Source organism: Euleptes europaea, chromosome 2 (assembly GCF_029931775.1).
Source record: "Euleptes europaea isolate rEulEur1 chromosome 2, rEulEur1.hap1, whole genome shotgun sequence".
Taxonomy (NCBI): Eukaryota; Metazoa; Chordata; class Lepidosauria; order Squamata; family Sphaerodactylidae; genus Euleptes; species Euleptes europaea.
The window spans coordinates 126,841,079-126,857,629 of NC_079313.1; the positions used below are offsets into that span (position 1 = coordinate 126,841,079).

At 45.3% G+C, this 16,551-nt stretch overlaps 1 non-coding gene across 1 annotated transcript; it reads right to left on the reverse strand.

Annotated features, from left to right (window-relative positions):
• Nucleotides 1–1,435: 1,435 nt before the first annotated feature.
• TRNAC-GCA (transfer RNA cysteine (anticodon GCA)) lies at nt 1,436–1,507 on the reverse strand. The gene has a single exon. It is a non-coding gene; the product is annotated as a tRNA-Cys (tRNA).
• Nucleotides 1,508–16,551: the final 15,044 nt, after the last annotated feature.

Sequence of the window (16,551 nt, forward strand, 5' to 3'; positions counted from 1 at the left end):
AGGTATGCCAACATAACCAGCAGCATCCTGAAATGACTTTATAAGTCATTACCTGCTTTTCATAGGATCATAGAGTTGGAAGGTACCTCCAGGGTCATCTAGTCCAACCCCCTGCACAACGCAGGAAATTCACAACTACCTTCCCCCACACACCCCCAGTGACCAGAAGATGGCCAAGATGCCCTCCCTCTCATCATCTGCCTATAGGGTTGCCAGGTCCCTCTTTGCAACCAGCGGGAGATTTTTGGGGGTGGAGCCTGAAGAGGGTGGGGTTAGGGGAGGGACTTCAATGCCATAGAGTTCAATTGCCAAAGCAGCCATTTTTCTCCAGGTGATCTGATCTCTATCGGCTGGAGATCAGTTGAGTTAGCAGGAGAGCTCCTGCTACTGTCTGGCAGTTGGCAACCCTATCTGCCTAAGGTCCCAGAATCAGCATTGCTGACAGATGGCCATCTAGCTTCTTAAAAACCTCCATGGAAGGAGAGCTTACCCACCTCCCGAGGAAGCCTGTTCCACTGAGGAACATCTCTAACTGTTAGAAAATTCTTCCTAAAGTCTAGACGGAAACTCTTTATATTTGATTTCAACCCGTTGGTTCTGGTCCGACCTTCTGGAGCAACAGAAAACAACTCGGCACCCTCCTCTATATGACAGCCCTTCAAGTACTTGAAGATGGTTATCATATCCCCTCTCAGTCTTCTCCTCTTCAGGCTAAACACACCCAGCTCCTTCAGCCTTTCCTCATAGGACTTGGTCACCCTGTTTTTTTGTTCTTGTTTTGCCATCAAGTCACAGCTGATTTATAGCGACCCCGCCATTGCCTGCCTCCGCGTCATGGCCCTGGTATCCCTTGGAGGTCTCCCACCCAAAAATTTGCCAGGGTCCAGGCTGAGAGTGTGTGACTGGCCTGAGGTCACCCGGCAAGTTGACATGACCTCATCCTTTATTGGCAAGTTTCCATGGCAGAGTGAAGATTTGAACCTGGGTTTCCATGGCAGAGTAAGGATTTGAGCACTTTAACCATTACGCCGCGCTGGCTCTCATTACCTGCTAATGTTATGTTGTATATCCTTGTATATGTTGTATGTCGTTGTTGAAATTGTATTTTTCTGGTCTGTGCATTTTTTAAATTTAACCTGCCTTGAGTCCCCAGTGTGGCAGAACTCAGGGGAGTAATATTTAAATAAGTAAACTCTCATCCTTGTTCAATGTGACTCCTACTGTTTCCTTGGGATTATTAAAAATAGATGGGAAGTCCAGGCACCTGGAAAGCTGCATAACGTGGCTGAAAGACTTCATTCTATTGAGCGGTTTCCAAATTGCACAGTACTGTTTCTGAGTGAGGGGCTTTAAAATTTTTAATTATACTTCATAGTACAAAATTATGTTCAGTGATCAAAAACTGCCATAATTAATTTTTTTTTCTTTCAAAAAGAGGGGGCACCTGGATTTGAACCAGGGACCTCTTGATCTGCAGTCAAATGCTCTACCACTGAGCTATACCCCCCCATTCTGCAAACACCTGTTTCTGGCAAGCCTAGTTATTACAGTCACTGTTTCTTCTGCATGTTTTTCTGTCATTCACTTCTGTATCAGGCTTACTAATTGCTATGTTTGTCCTGTTTCCTGCTGTCTAAGGAAACTCTAATTATATTTCCTTAGCATTATTTTTAATTGCTACTTTATAATCAACTTATTTTTGTAGGCACCCGGGAACAGGGCACAAAACGTTTAAATGTATTTTTGTTTCAAGGTTGTTTCTGGTTCCGTTCTTCTCTTTCTCCAAGAGTGAATTCAAACACTTTGAATGAAACTTTCACCCCCCGCCCCCAAAGTGCTTAACAGTGCAGGTGGCTCAAACATTCAGCTATGAACCATTAAATGACGCAATGGCTGTGTAATTACAGTCTTTTCAGAAGTTTTCTTTTGGCCACATTTAACGGCAATGCATGTGATACGCCTGATTCTTCCAATATATATAGTTGCAATTTTGTGTGAATGGAATGAGTGGATTTCCCATGCACATACAGCTTGGGTATGAACAAACGCATATCCTCAAAAAAATGTGTGGTTCTGTTTAGATATGCTAAAGCTATGAGCACATGGGAAATATGTGTGCGGCTCCATTCACACAAAATGGTGACCACAAATACCAGGAGGATCACGCTTACGTGGTACACTCCCATTATAATGTGGTTGGAGCAGCAATATTGGACATCTACAAAGGGCTCGAGTTCTCCAGGATATTTCAAAGTACAAAAAGCGGAGCATGAATTAAAGCCTTCTGGGAAATAACAAGTCTTGGAAATGAATACGTGGAAGGGGGTTAATCAGGATCATGCCCACTGAACCTGCTCCCAACATTCATACTTTCCCTAGTCCCATTTCTGGGGACCTGATGCATATATGCTCAAGCATCATGCATCATGTATGTAGCTAGGGGCCTAGGGTTGCCAACCTCCAGGTGGTGGCTGTAGATCTCCCACTATTACAACTGATCTCCAGCCAATAGAGATCAGTCCACCTGGAGAAAATGGCCACTTTGGCAATTGGACTCTATGGCACTGAAGTCCCTCCCCTCCCTAAACCCGGCCAGTGGAAAAGAGGGACCTGGCAACCCTAACCAGGCCCCCACTGGGGGCGGGGGATCCCCTTCCCCCCATTCCTGTTCACCCGGCTAGTGGGAGTCTTACCAGCTGGAAATTGAGGCCTAGGACTGGCTGCTACTGGTGCGTTGCCATCACTTCGAGAAGTGATGTCATCACGTCACTAACCATGTGGGAGACGCTCTGGTATTTGGATAATCAGTTGCAATAGCAGGAGATCTCCAGCCAGTACCTGGAGGTTGGCAACCCTACACCCAATTCACCCATCTTGAGTTACGCTAAAGGAAGCAGTGAAGTAAGTAGGCTGCTGACATCCAAAAACATGCAGAATGCTCCTGATCTTGCAAGGTTTCGGAGGACTCGTGGAATAAAGCCCGAGCCCAGGGAGTATCCGAAAAAGCTAGGAAGGAAGGAGCCCGTTCTAAACTCAGCTGCGGGGAAGTTTGCCCATCTTTTCTGCACTGAACCAGGATAAAAACAGCTGTAGGAAGAAACTGGTAGCAGTAAAAATTTGACATGTGAGAAAGTCCATATGCAGTGCTGTAATTATTTGAATATGGGATAAGCACCCCCCCTTCCAAACTGTACTAAGGGCTGGAGTCAGTAAAAAACTAAGACAAATGAGATCGAAGTGGAGATGTCAAGATGTTAGGAAGTTAACAGAACTCACTCTTGACATTGCCAACTCTCTCTGCTTTAATGCCAGTTTCCATGTCAATTCCAGAAGGCATATGGTCTAGGGTTGCCAGCTCCGGGTTGGGAAACTCCTGGAGATTTGGGGATTGAATCTGAGGAAGACAGGGTCCTCAGTGGGGTACAGGGTTGCCAGATCCCTCTTCGCCACCGGTGGGAGGTTTTGGGAGTGGAGCCTGAGGAAGGTGGGGTGAGGGGAGGGGAGGGACTTCAATGCCATAGAGTCCAATTGCCACAGCGGCCATTTTCTCCAGGGGAACTGATCTCTCTCGGCTGAAGATCAGCTGTAATAGCAGGAGGTCTCCAGCTAGTACCTGGAGGCTGGAACCCCTAGGCCCTATGCTGTGGTGCCACAGGCAATCTTGCCCCCCCCCCCCCGCGTGGCTTTTCCAGTGCTGAAACAGCCTTTGGGGGGCGGGGAAGACACAGAGGAGGAAAACAAGATCAGGTTCAGGGCCCTTACAGCAATTTTGAACAGCTAAATATTGACTCTAAAATCGTGTTGGCAGCCATAGGTTGGACCCTTCTCTGCTGTAATGTGTAGTTTGGCTCTAGGAGGACTTTCCCAAGCTGGAGTTGGCAACCCTATCTTTGGGTGGTCTCCTGTTTCAGTTTGAATGGGATGGTGGGGAGGTGAAGCATTGCCAACCCTCAGGCAACGCCAAACATGGCTCCCGTTCAAAATTACTTGCCCAATAGGATGGTGTAAGTTAATTTTTTTCTAAACAAGATCTTTGCTTTCCTACTGTTCTTGCTTTTTTTTCTTCTCTGGCAGAGGTTCCTGCCGGGCGTCTAGCTGAGTCCATCATTTTCTCACAGACCTATAGCCCACCCAGGTGCTGCCAGTATATTATGAAACTCCTGGCCGCCCAGATGCATTCTGTGCATATTTGTTTGACCAAGAAGGAACCTTTGATGCATAAATCTCTGAGTCCGATGGGAGCGCTAATGGCCACTGCCAACCAAACAAAATACAGGAGATGGAGATTAATAGCTCAAAGCTTTCCCAGCCTTAAAACGAACCACTTCTCTATTTTCCTTAAGGGGGACACAGGGACTAGAAAATAAACGTACTCATTGGAGAGTCACGGGTCTAAGAGGTACTGCAAGGTCACCGTTCAAACAACCAATGTGTTCAACAAGTCTGAGACCCTTGTAACTTGTTCAGAGAGTCACCCAGGTAAAGTTGGAAACTTCAAGACCACTGTGGTACTTGAGCCCTGACCTGGATGGTCCAGGCTGGCTCGATCTTGTCAGATCTTGGAAGTTAAGCAGGGTTGGTCCTGGTCAGTATTTGGATGGGAGACCACCAAGGAATACCAGAGTTGCTGTGCAGAGGCAGGCAAACAGCAATGGAAAACCACATCTGTTCATCTCTTGCCTTGAAAACCCTTTGAGTGGGCTGTGACTTGATGGCAAAAAAAGGGTACCTGCATTGTCCTGTGCAACCTGGGGTTCTGTCTGCATGTCTTTATCCCTCCCTACCAAGAAGGGTGTTCAGAAGGAGAGCCAGCGTGGTGTAGTGGTTAAGAGCAGTGGTTTGGAGGGGTGGACTCTGATCTGGAGAACTGGGTTTGTTTCCCCACTCCTCCACATGAAGCCACCTGGGTGACCTTGGGCTAGTCACAGCTAGGGTTGTCAAACTCCAGGTACTAGCTGGAGATCTCCTGCTATTACAACTGATCTCCAGCCAATATAGATTAGTTCACCTGGAGAAAATGGCTGCTTTGGCAATTGGACTCTACGGCATTGATGTCCCTCCCCTCCCCAAACCCCGCCCTCATCAGGCTGTGCCCCCAAAACCTCCCACCGGTGGTGAAGAGGGACCTGACAACCCTAGTCACAGCTCTCTTAGAGCTATCTCAGCCCCACCTACCTCACAGAGTGTCTGTTGTGGGGAGGGGAAGGGAAGGTGATTGTTAGCCGGTTTCATTCTTCCTTAAGTGTTAGAGAAAGTATGCATGTAAAAACCAACTCTTCTTCTTCTTCTTCTTCTTCTTCTTCTTCTTCTTCTTCTTCTTCTTCTTCTTCTTCTTCGATATTGCCCTGGAAACAGGATTCCATGCTTTGCGTCTCAATTGTGGTGTTGGAAGAGACTATATATATAATCCACAACATGTATGGTGTGTAGAGGCAAAGTGGCCACCTAGAGACAAGAAGCCTTCTGGGTTGTGTTTTGCGGATGGCAAATGTACTCAAGTTATGGCTTTCGCATGTTTCCCTCCTGTTGCTTTGTTTCTTGCCAGAAAAAGAGTATTTCCAGCAGGATTCTCATATTTTAAAAACTCCCAGTGCAAAAAAGCTTGTAAATAACTTGAGGAATACAAACTCTAGCTTTGAAGGCATTTGATCACCACCCCACTCATTTATGACTTCTGAAGGGAATGGGAAATGGAAGAAATATGGGACAGAAGGGAGGGGGAAATGAAATGCATAAGCAAAATAATTATTATTATTATGGACTGATAGGAAGAAAGTAGATTCCTTTGAAATGTGGTGTTGGAGGAGAGCATTACGGATACCATGGACTACCAAAAACCAAAAACAAATCAGTAGATCAAATCAAGCCTGAACTGACCCTAGAAGCTAAAATCACTAAACTGAGGCTGTCATACTTTAGACACATTATGAGAAGACAAGAATCATTGTAAAAGACAATCATGATTGGAAAAGTTGAGGGCAGCAGGAAAAGAGGAAGACCCAACAAGAGATGGATTGACTCTATAAAGGAAGCCATAACCCTCAATTTTGCAAGATCTGAGCAAGGCTGTTAAAGATATGATGTTTTGGAGGACTTTGATTCATAGGGTCACCATGAGTTGGAAGTGACCTGACGGCACTTAACACACATTATGGACTGACTTAGGAGTATGTTCCAAGAATGACCTTTGAACCAAACAGAGGGGAACAAGACCCAACTTAACAAACAAAGCTAGAAACCCAAAAGGTTGGGTGAAGTAAAATTAAATTAAACAATTAAACATATTTATGACAAAGCAAATGCATATATTAAAAACAAGCCCTTATGGAACAGATACAGGGTTGATAATCTAAAACCACATGCCAAATGTGTTTCGGCCCCCAGGCCTTCTTCAGTGGTCTAGTAAAACGTATTATGCACACATAAACAATCATAAACAAATAGAACAATTTTATATCAGTCAGGGTATGTATTATAAGGTGTATTCTGAGTGGACTATGCTAACAGAATGTTGCTCTTCACACAACACATAGTTAAATTGTGGAACTCCCTGCCCCAGGATATGGTGATGGCTGCCAACTTGGAAGGCTTTAAGAAGGGAGTGGACATGTTCATGGAGGAGAGGGCTATCCATGGCTACTAGTCAAAATGGATACTAGTCATGATACATAACTATTCTCTCTAGAATCAGAGGAGCATGCCTATTATATTAGGTGCTTTGAAACTCAGGCAGGATGCTGCTGCATTCGTCTTGTTTGTGGGCTTCCTAGAGGCCCCTGGTTGGCCACTGTATAAACAGACTGCTGGGCTTGATGGACCTTGCTCTGATCCAGCATGGCCTTTTTATGTTCTTATGTTCTTAAATATGTTTTGAATTGTAAAAGCATGCCTCCATGGAATGCAGTTTGATTATTTCTTTCTGGAATGGGCTGGCATTACATACAAATTGTGCATATCGGTATCAACCAAGACAAAGAAATCTTCTCCAGGTATCCTGCTCTTGAAGATGGGATTTGGTTTCTTAGAAAACCCTACTGCTTTGGCAACAAAACTTTCCGAATGAATGTAACATGCTGATGAACATTCCAAATATCTCCCGCTTGACTGATGAATCACTCTTAATTTTCCAACCACATGAAATGGCAAGGAAAAAGATGGTGAAGACCTGGGAGAGTCATTCAAACAGATCTGGAGGCAGCTGCAGTGACCCAAATGAGCTGTATGGTAAACAAACGCTGCTCAGAAGATCCAATTAATCTTCTGGCCCAAAGGGGATGGCACGGAGAAAAGAGCAACTAGGTTGCAACCTGCCATAGCATGCCACACATTCCATATTTGCAACCTGCCAACAGAACTGCTTGAACTCCTTGATATTTTTTAGAAGTCATTTCCTCCGTGTTAAAATGTGTTAAAAATCAGGATGAATGTTCACAAAATCAGAGTGTAGAATGAAATCTGTGATCGAGGAAGTCCATACAGCGGTTTCAGCAAAGGTTGTGTTGAAGCAGAGAATCCCATCTGGCAGATTATTGCAGATGGCACCCATTAGGTCAGGGGTCCCAAATGTGCTGCCTGTGGGTGCCTTGGCACCCTCCGACACCTTTTCTGGCACCCACTAAGTGTTTCAGAAAGTAGGTGGGGCCTAGGATTGCCAACCTCCAGGTACTAGCTGGAGACCTCCTGCTTGCTATTACGACTGATCTCCAGCTGATTGGCAATTGGACTCTATGGCATTGAAGTCCCTCTCCTCCCCAAACCCTGCCCTCCTCAGGCTCTGTCCCAAAGCCTCCTGCTAGTGGCAAAGAGGGACCTGGCAATCCTAGAGAGTAGGGTTGCCAACCTCTAGTTCAGGGGTGAGGAACGTCAGGCCCGGGGACCGTTTAAGGCCCGCGAAATCATTTAGTCTGGCCCTTCATGGGTCCTGAGCAATCAAAATATACACCACCACACTATTACACACAGTCAGGAACTTAGTATGGAGTCGGCTAGTTAATTTCAAGTCAATCACAGACAGAAAGTAATCCAGAACTTGACAATTTATCACATAGGTGCAAAAGTGCAAATGTGCAGTGAAAGACTTACAACATACAATTCTATATACAATCCTATGTTCTCAATCCTATAAAGTAACAGTCTCCACAACTTTCTCTTGAGTAATCTTCACAAAGGTAACTGGAGAGCAAAATTCAAAAAGTCCCGTGAAAGTAAGGTTTCAATAGTATTTTACTATTGAAACCTTACCCGGGGGGGGGGGGGTCATCTGGGGCAGCTGCCTGCTTGGGGCTTGGTCGGCTAATTTTTAAGTTGATAATTTTGTATGGCCCGCGAATGATGTTATAAATATCCAAATGGCCCTTGGCGGAAAAAAGGTTCCCCACCCCTGCTCTAGTTAATAGCAGAAGATCTCCTGCTATTACAACTGATCTCCAGCTGATAGAGATCAGTTCACCTGGAGAAAATGGCCGCTTTGGCAATTGGACTCTATGGCATGGAAGTCCCTCCCCTCCCCAAACCCCGCCCTCCTTTACACTACAAAAATGATTAATGGTTTCTCATGGTGAAATTTTGGAGATGCTTTATCAGTCCATGGTGAACTTTCTTATCCACTATATAGATAGATATACATGCAAACACTCTCACAACTTGTTTAACACTCTCCCACCCCCACCCCCCAAGACTCAGAAATTTATACCGCCCAATCTTTAAAAAACCTGTCTATGGCTCAGAAAAATCTGGCTATGGGATTTACATTGAAGACACCCCCCAGACGTCATTGCAACAATCCCACTGAGAAATTGCAGAAAAGAGCAACGGTGCTCATTATCTCCCATTAGTAAGCACTTTTTGCACCTCTCTTCTCATTACAGGGAGGTTCTGCATTCTGAAAAGTGTGAAAACAACTTTTCCCCCAGAGAATACACGTTTTCCAGGTGAGCGACTTGCCAAAGCTATGAAAACTTGGCTGCGAACTGACGGCGCCGTCATCCATAAAATATAAGTTATCACTTTCTTTCAGGTTGGTACAATTAATTTCCCTTTCCGCCCACACAGCCCCCTGGGGTTTTGCTGCTGCAGACGGCCTCCACCTTGTTGCTTTAGTTATGCAACAGACAGGGCTGCACGCTCCTCCCTGCACAACCAAAGATGTCCTCGAGATTAGAATCAGCGTATTTGGAAAAAGGTAATTTGTAACTGTAGCGTAATGTAGCATGGAAGCACGCGGATGTTAGGTACCCGGCAACGTTTTAAAAATAATCCCAATTTCCATTACATTGGTTTCAAGTTGAGTTGCCAGCCTCCAGGTTAGGATTTCCAAGTCCCCCTTCACCACCGGTGAGAGGTTTTTTTGGGAGGAGCCTGAGGAGGGCAGGGTTTGGGGAGGGGTGGGACTTCAATGCCATAGAGTCCAGTTGCCAAAGTGGCCATTTTCTCCTGGTGAACTGGTCTCTATTGGCTGGAGATCAGTTGTAATAGCAGCAGATCTCCAGCTAGTACCTGGCAGTTGGCAACCCTCCTCCAGGTGGGGCCTGTAGACCTCTTGGAATTATATCTAGGGTTGCCAGCCTCCAGTGGGACCTGGAGATCTCCCACTATTGCAATTGATCTCCAGATGACCAAATTCAGTTCCCCTCGAGAAAATGCCTGCTTTGGAAGGTGGCATTATACCCTGCTGAGGTCCTTCTCCTCCCCAAAACCCGCCTTCCCTAGGCTCCACCCCCCCCCAAATCTCCAGGTATTTCCCAGCTCAGAGATGGCAATTCTAATTATAATTGATTTACAGGCTACAGAGATCAGTTCCCTTGGAGAAAACGACAGCTTTGGAGATTACTGCTGAGGTCCCTCCCTTCCCCAAACGATGCCCTCTCCAGGCTCCACCCCCAAATCTCCAGGAATGTTCCAACCCAGAGCTGGCAACCATAGTTTCAGGGATGACCACACTGGGTAGTCAGTCTTCCCCAAGATAATTTCCATAAACCTTTTCCCTCCCTCCCCAGCCTTCAGTCTTTGTTCATGAAGGTTCGATAGACAGATGGATTAAAGAATATCTGGAGATAGTTAAAGAAATTTTATTCTTTCACTCTAGGGTTGCCAGCTTCCAGGTGGTAGCAGGAGATTTCCCGCTATTACAACTAATCTCCAGCCGATAGCAATCAGTTCACCTGGAGAAAATGGCTGCCTTTGGCAATTGGACTCTATGGCATTGAAGTCCCTCCCCAAACCCTGCCCTCCTCAGGCTCTGCCCAAAAAACCCCCCACCGGTGGCGAAGAGGGACCTGGCAACCCTATTTTACTCCCAATCCTGCCATTTATCTGGCCATAATGTACAAGATGGTAAGATATTTTCTTCAAACTATCTCCGTCTGAAGGTTTGAGTTGCCATTGAGTGCCCCGTCCTCATGGTGTGAGAAGGCCAGAGGTTCAACACGCATCACCCCCAGTTAAAAGGATCAGGAAGACTCTGAGACTAGGGTTGCCAACCTCCAGGTGGTAGCTGGAGAGCTGCTATTACAACTGACCTCCAGCCAATAGAGATCAGTTCACCTGAAGAAAATGGCCGCTTTGGCAATTAGATTCTATGGCATTGAAGTCCCTCCCCTCTTGAAACCCCACCCTCCTCAGTCTGTGCCCCCCAAATCTCCAGGTATTTCCCAACCCGGAGCTGGCAACCCTATCTGGGACTCTAGAAAGCTACTACCAGTCAGAGCAGATACTGACCTGGATAGACAGGTCATGTCTTCACAGTTTTGGATAGGAAGAGAAAATTAGGACTGGTATGTCCAGTTTATGTGTGTGTGTGTTAAGTGCCGTCAAGTCGCTTCCGACTCATGGCGACCCTATGAATGAAAGTCCTCCAAAATGTCCTATCTTTGACAGCCATGCTCAGATCTTGCAAACTGAAGGCTGTGGCTTCCTTTATTGAGTCAATCCATCTCTTGTTGGGTCTTCCTCTTTTCCTGCTGCCCTCAACTTTTCCTATCATGACAGTCTTTTCCAGTGACTCTTGTTGTCTCATGACGTGACCAAAATACGATAGCCTCAGTTTAGTCATTTTAGCTTCTAGGGTCAGTTCAGGCCTGATTTGATCTATAACCCACTGATTTGTTTTTTGGGCAGTCCACGGAATCCGTAACACTCTCCTCCAACACCACATTTCAAAGGAATCTATTTTCTTCCTATCAGCTTTCTTCACTGTCCAGCTTTCACACCCATACATAATAATAGGGAATACGATGGCATTAATTATTCTAGTCTTGGTGGCCAGTGACACATCCTTACACTTCAAAATCTTTTCTAGCTCCTTCATGGCTGCCCTTCCCAGTCTCAATCTCCTTCTAATTTCTTGGCTGCAGTCTCCCTTTTGGTTGATGGTGGATCCAAGGAATAGAAAGTCTTGAACAATTTCAGTGTCCAGTTTAACCCGACAATAATGTATAAGCAGTGGCCTGAATATATTTTAAGAATTTCAATACTTTTACGGAATTAAAATTCCTCAAATACACCAACATTCAATATATTACCCTTCATTTCACCAGAAAGGAAATATTTTGCACACACACAAACAAAAATCCGCAGCTTGGGCATTCTCTCTGGATGGCTAAACGGCAGGCATTTTACCATTTACCAACGTAAGTTGGCACCATTCATGGAGTGGTCAAACTACGCCACCGTCACTCATGCCCTGGCGTCTTGCAGACTTAACTGTTGAAACTCTTAACCGTTGCTGCCTACATTTGATTATGCTTGTTCTCCTATTTGCTCTTCTTTGACTGGGATGTTTGGTTAAAACATTAAAAAAATGTTTTGGTTCTCCTGGGACTGAAAAGCAGGATTAATATATTTCAATAGACAATAATGAAGATTTATTTATTTGGGAAATTTTTTATTCCATCTCTCCAGAGTCCTGCTTGAGGCAATATAAAATTAAAACAATAAATTAGCAATCCAAAATATAAACACAAGCCCTTTAAACATGCCTGGAGACACAACAACACCATAAAACTATCCATAAAGTGGACTTCAGACTAGAATGAGACCATAAATTGCTGGGTATGTTTAGCCTGAAAAGGAGAAGACTGAGAGGGGATATGATAACCATCTTCAACTACTTGAAGGGATGTCATATAGAGATGGTGTGTTGTTTTCTGTTGCCCCAGAAGGTCAGACCAGAACCAACAGGTTGACATTAAATCAAAAGAGTTTCCATCTAGACATTACGAAGAATTTTCTAACAGTTAGAGCAGTTCCTCAGTGGAACAGGCTTCCTCGGGAGGTGGTCAGTGCTCCTTCCCTGGAGGTTTTTAAGCAGAGGCTAGATGGCCATCTGTCAGCAATGCTGATTCTATGCCCTTAGGCAGATCATGAGAGGGAGGGCACCTTGGCCATCTTTTGGGCATGGAGTAGGGGGAGGTAGTTGTGTGTGGGGGGGAGGTAGTTGTGAATTTCCTGCATTGTGCAGGGGGTTGGACTTGATGACCCTGTTGGTCCCTTCCAACTCAATGATTCTGTGAAAGGCAAACCCTTCACTGAAGATGTTTGCGGGTGGGGTGTGTGTCTTTCCTCCACCCCCTAGTTTTTATCCCATCAACCAACTCCATTATTGCCAGTGTCTTTTCCTTGCAGTAGCTGCTGATAGGATCAGGCCGTTAATTCCCCTGGATGCTGCCCAAAGTTCTCTCACTTTGTCAATGGCTCCTGTGGGCAAAGCCCGAGAGCCCTTGATTTTCAAATGCTATTTAAATTAATGGGAATTTTGCATATGTTCGCTCTGGCTTCATAGGCATCCTTTGACCGATTTGAGCATACATTACAGGGAGCTTAATCAAGCCTGCACTTCTGACTGAATGCCAAAGTCTGCGTGGTTTGTCCAGTTTTTCAAAACGCTCCTACGAGAGGTCACAGTTTAGCAAACTGTATCTTATCCGTCAATGGTTGTAGCTACATTAGAATAGCTTTTCATCTGGGGAGGGGCTGTGGCTCAGTGGTAGAGCATCTGCTTGGCATGCAAAAGGTCCCAGGTTCAATCCCCAGCATCTCCAAGGGACTAGGCAAGTAGGTGAAAGACCTACTTGACCTGATGCGAAAGACCTCTGCCTGAGACCCTGGAGAGCCGCTAATGGTTTTCAGCACAGTGAGGGGAAGAGGGAATGGGTAATCATGTCCGTTTATGCATTTTGACAGAGTTAATCAGTTTGGATTCTGTTTAGCACCAAAACGTTTAGTTCAAAACTACCTTTCCTGCACGAACCACTTTCATTCCTCATTTTTCAAGACATTTCTTTTATATATTTTAAATAATGCATCCCTACCAAAGGAGTTTCCAAAGGCGAAATCATCAAAGTTACTGGCCAAATTTAAAAAGTGTGTGTGTGTGTGTGTGTGTGTGTGTGTGGGAGAGCTAAAATGAAACCTACGCTATCATTGAAAGTGGGGAAAGAGCCAAAGCTAAACAGAAAACCAAGAAGGGAGTGCAAAGGAGAAAAAGGATCGGGTTTCACCATTTCTTTTTGCAACAGAAAAAAGCCATGCGTCTGAACCTGAAGGTGAAACGGTACAGAGCCATGAAACCGTACAAGGCAGTGGAAGTTTACATTGCGTGATTGATCGGGCTACCCTAATCCACCCTTCTCGATAAGAGCTTTAAGAAGTTTGCAATCCCATAGGAAAGGCAGATGAACATCTGTTTCAAGCAGCTGCCTGAGACCCCAAGGACGATTGAAAGACCCCCCTCAAGTTCTAAACCTGGCAATGCGCCCAAGATGCTTCCTCTGCCTCTGTCCAACATTTTGGATTACTTCAGAGAGGGTAGATTAGTTTAGATCCACGGTCATTTTAAAAGGCATTTTCTCCTTTTTACAGGGCTCTTTTTGGAGGAGGAAAAAAGTTGGGGGGAGAGAAAAGAACTCTTTAACCCTTTCTTTCTTGATGATTTCCTGCTGAAAAAGCCTCCCCTGTTTTATTTTTGCTCCCCACTGAGTAAAGCTTTTATTCCCCCCCAGAAGGAATATAAACAGCTGGGGGGGGGGGTCTTTTCAGCAGGAACATAAGAACCAAACTAGTGGTCCAGCTAATCCAGCATCTTTTTTTACACAGCGGCCAACCACCCGTTGCCCTGGGGGATAAACAAACAGGGCGCTCAGGCCGAGGCCTTAGCCTTCTGTTGCCTTCTAGTGCTCAGAGCTAGTAGTTAGAAGGGAAAAGGCAAGTAGGAAAAGGGTTAAAGAGTTCCTCCCTCCATACATGCTGTTCTTCCCTCTTGGAAAAGCAGCCCCTGGAGCAGGTCTTGGAAAAGAAAATGTTTTTAGTTGACCACAGAACTAAACACAATGTGGAACTGCAGCTTGAACAGCAGAGAAATGTGAGGGAGATCCCGGTCTTTTGCCTGGCTGGGGGATTTGACAGGTCTCTTGCCTGGGGTGTGTGTGTGTGTGTGTGTGCTTAACTGCTTAATGAAGAACTATCTGGTTGAGTTTATTGGGGTATGATTGTGCAGGAAATGATCGGAGAGACCTGGCTCTAGGCTCTGATAACGAAACCAAAGGGGTTGAACTAAACACTATTAAAATATCAACAAATATATCAGTTTTATTATTATGGTGCAGAATTATGTTAAAAACACAGGGCCTACAATGCAGGCTAACTAAAAACAATAAACATTTACATACAATACATTCACAGTTGATGTATACCTATACCAGGGGTGGGGAACCTTTTTTCCGCCAAGGGCCATTTGGTTAGTTATAACATCATTTGTGGGCCATACAAAATTATCAACTTAGAAATTAACCGACCAAGCCCCAAGCAGGCAGCTGCCCCAGAAGACCCCTCCCCGGCGCAGGCAAGCAGGCAGGCATCCAACTGGTGGTGCACTCGCCCACCTGGTGGCAAAGGATGGTCTGTTGCACCAGCCGGGCGTAGCCGTCCAGCCACACGCCGAAGTTGCTCCTGCTCCGCATGGTCGGAGCCAGATTCTACAGCTGGCTCCTGCTACCTCCACCTGGAGGGATGAAATGAGGACACACTGGCTAAGAACTCCCCCCCCCCATGCACATTCTGGCCCTGCCCTCTTTAACCCCTCCATTGTCACTACTTCAGCCCCCAGCCCTCTTGTAGTACAGAGGGAATACGTTTCTCCATGGCCCAGGTGGGAAAGGGTTAACACAGTTTCTTGGGTGGTCCTAGCAGCTCCATAGCTAATGACTCTTCTGCAAAGGGGAACCCACAGGACCCACAAAGGGCCAGACCAAATGATTCCGCGGGCCTTAAACGGCCCCTGGGCCTGACGTTCCCCACCCGTGAGCTATACAATGACCAATCTAAGACCAGACGTGTTTCGGCCTTATCTAGGCCTTCCTCAGTGGTCACATATAAAATTATTATATAATACACATCCTGACATCTCCATTAATGAAATACAATGTACCAAAAATGTATTATTTATTATGTGGGGCTTTGTGTAGGGATGTTTATTTCATGTGTATTAAAAAATGGCCCACAGCTCACACCTGGTATATGATGTCAAGCTTCTCAGCATGTGTATACATCAACAAGTGTGAAAGATAAAAGCTTCTAGTTCTGATATTCACACGCATATTGCACAATGGGAGATTGTGGCACAAAGAAGGAACGTCTGTGCCACAATTGAGACGGGTAGGGTTGACACCAAGACTGGAGAAAAATGTCCTGTCCCTTTAACAGTGTGTAGGAAGGAGCAGGTGAAGCTTTTCATGACATGGAGGTCATGTAGAGCCAGCGTGGTGTAGTGGTTAAAGCGTCAGACTTGGATCTGAGAGATTCATGTTCGAATCCCCACTTGTACCATGGAAGCTTGCTGGGTGACCTTGTCAGGGCACTGTTTCTCCAGCCCTGTTGGCAACACTAGATTTGGATAAATGGGGTTTCAGTTACAACTGAATGTAGTATTTCAAACCTTAAACCCACGACCCTTGAATTACTTCCAGAGTGAAATTCATGGGTAGGCCTGGCTTCATGACTACCTTAACAACATGAAAAGTTTGCTTCTTTTTTTTAAAATTCAAAGACATAATTTGGTGTTAAATTGGAAAGCACTTTTATGTAGACAACACCTTGATTGTTGGGATATTGAGTTGAAACACTATGCCAATAAAGGTGTCTGAATCTGAATTGAATCCAGAAGTAACACCTTTGGTGTTAAGAATGAAAGACATTTCAAGGTAAATGCTTTCCTGATTAGCAGTACGCCTTAGGCAAAACTTACTAAACATTTTTGTTCCGCTTCCAGCCTTTGTAGCTGACACACCCATCGCTAGAAAAGATGCGAGCCAAGAGTGACCTCTTCTGGTGTGCTGTCGTATTTATGCTGAAACGATTCCCAGTCTGCGGTCCTGTATGCATGGGAGTTTTACCTGAGGTTCGTTGCTCGCCGTTGGGAGTCTATGCATCAGCAGCCTTCAATCTCAAATCAAGACCCCGCCCCTTTAATTGCTGCTTTGTAACTGGCTTACTTTGTAGAACTCACTGTGAGATAAAATCACCCCCCAAATCCAATTGCTGCATAAAAAAGCATTTTAA